Source organism: Rattus rattus, chromosome 11 (assembly GCF_011064425.1).
Source record: "Rattus rattus isolate New Zealand chromosome 11, Rrattus_CSIRO_v1, whole genome shotgun sequence".
Classification (NCBI taxonomy): Eukaryota; Metazoa; Chordata; class Mammalia; order Rodentia; family Muridae; genus Rattus; species Rattus rattus.
This window is the reverse complement of record NC_046164.1, coordinates 94881589-94883173: the sequence shown is the minus strand read 5'-3', so window position 1 is coordinate 94883173 and position 1585 is coordinate 94881589. Positions and strand designations below refer to the sequence as shown.

General features: G+C 37.7%; 1 non-coding gene across 1 annotated transcript; it reads left to right on the top strand.

Annotated features, from left to right (window-relative positions):
* Window positions 1–843: 843 nt before the first annotated feature.
* LOC116912960 lies at window positions 844–969 on the top strand. Its single transcript, XR_004389527.1, has one exon. It is a non-coding gene; the product is annotated as a small nucleolar RNA SNORA19 (small nucleolar RNA).
* The last annotated feature ends 616 nt before the right edge of the window (window positions 970–1585 follow it).

Here is a 1585-nt window from a genome sequence, read left to right as displayed (position 1 = left end):
TACATGTTAAACAAAACATGGTTTTGTGTCCAAAGGTTCCAACCTTGCTCCTCTTGAAAGGTAGTGATGTTAAATCAGAAGCATGGTGAGCTGCCATTAGTCACATGGAGGAAATACATCATAAATGAGACAAAGGAGAGAAGAGCACTAAATGACAGGAGCCCAAATCCCGCTCCAGCAAAGCAGCCCCCAAGGTGCTCATGAATCTACTTGGCAAAGTCTGGGTGCACAAAGAGAAAGTGACACGGTCCCAGCCAGCACTGGGTGGCAACCATAGTGTATGACATATGTAGAAATCAGCTGAGAAAGTCAGAATGCCCTTTTGTTGCTATAAATTACTACAAAAATTGACATGCACTTTAGTTCAGTTGAGGATTAGCACGGGGTCAGCACACAGTAAAGTTGAGGTCTGCCTTGCTGTGCCTGCAACTCCTGTAACCAAACAGAGAAACAAAACAGAGCTACCCAATCTCCAGTGCTTTTCACGACTAAAGCCCCACCAGGCTCAGTCCAGTAGCCCTCCTTCGACAGGAACTGTTTCTAGAGCTAGTAAACACAGGAAGAGAGTCCATGCCTAAGAACATCCATCACCAGGTTATTTATAAAGAGAGGAAATCATAACCTATGTAAAATTAATTTAAAAGCAATGGTTAAGCCATACTATGTAATGGAATAAAACTCAGACATTAAAATCAGAGACTATTATCCAAATGCCAGTTGAGGATATGGCTCAATGGTAGAGTGTTTCCCTAGCATGTGCAAGGCCCTGGGTTCAATCCCCAACATGACATAGATGTGTATGTGTTTATGTTTTTAACAATAATTTCATTTGTTAACATACATTTGGTCATTACCTGCTTTTTTTTTGAATATGTGAGCAGTGTTATTTCTATGTGCTATACAAATAGTTGAAGATTAATTAGCAAAGTAACTTCATATAGTAATTCTGCCAGTCTCCTTCAGACAAAAAAATAAAAATACATGTGGAAAAATAATGAAAGCAAATACTTCAACCATATATTTACATTTTCTAAATTTTATTTAATGAAGTCTTTTAATAATGTTGAATTATCACATATAAAATACTTTGTGTTAACCTTAATACATCTACCTAAGATAAAAAGGATACCAGTCAAAAGCAATGGTTCTCAACTTGTGGATCATGACCCTTTGAGTGTTGAATGACTTTTTCACAGAGGTCACATATCAGATATCCTACATATCAGATATTACATTATGATTTATAATAGTAGCAAAATTACAGTTATAAAGTAGCATTGAAAATAATTATATGGTTGGGGTCACCACAGCTTAAAGGGTCTTAGCATCTAGAAGGCTGAAAACCACTGCCCTAATACTTTAAGTTTTTAAGAACCAGATGAATTTTAAAGCAAGAATTTCAGAAAAAAAATCTATTTTTTAAGAAAATCCTGAGATCACTGGAGGGAAAGGAGAAGATTGGTGGGGGGTTGGGGGCAGGAGGGTGGAGGGCAGGGGATCAAGGGTAAAAGGTAGGAAATAAGAAAGAGGAAGGACAAAAGCAAGCTGGGGGGCTTGAGTTCAGATCCTCAGAATACACATAAAA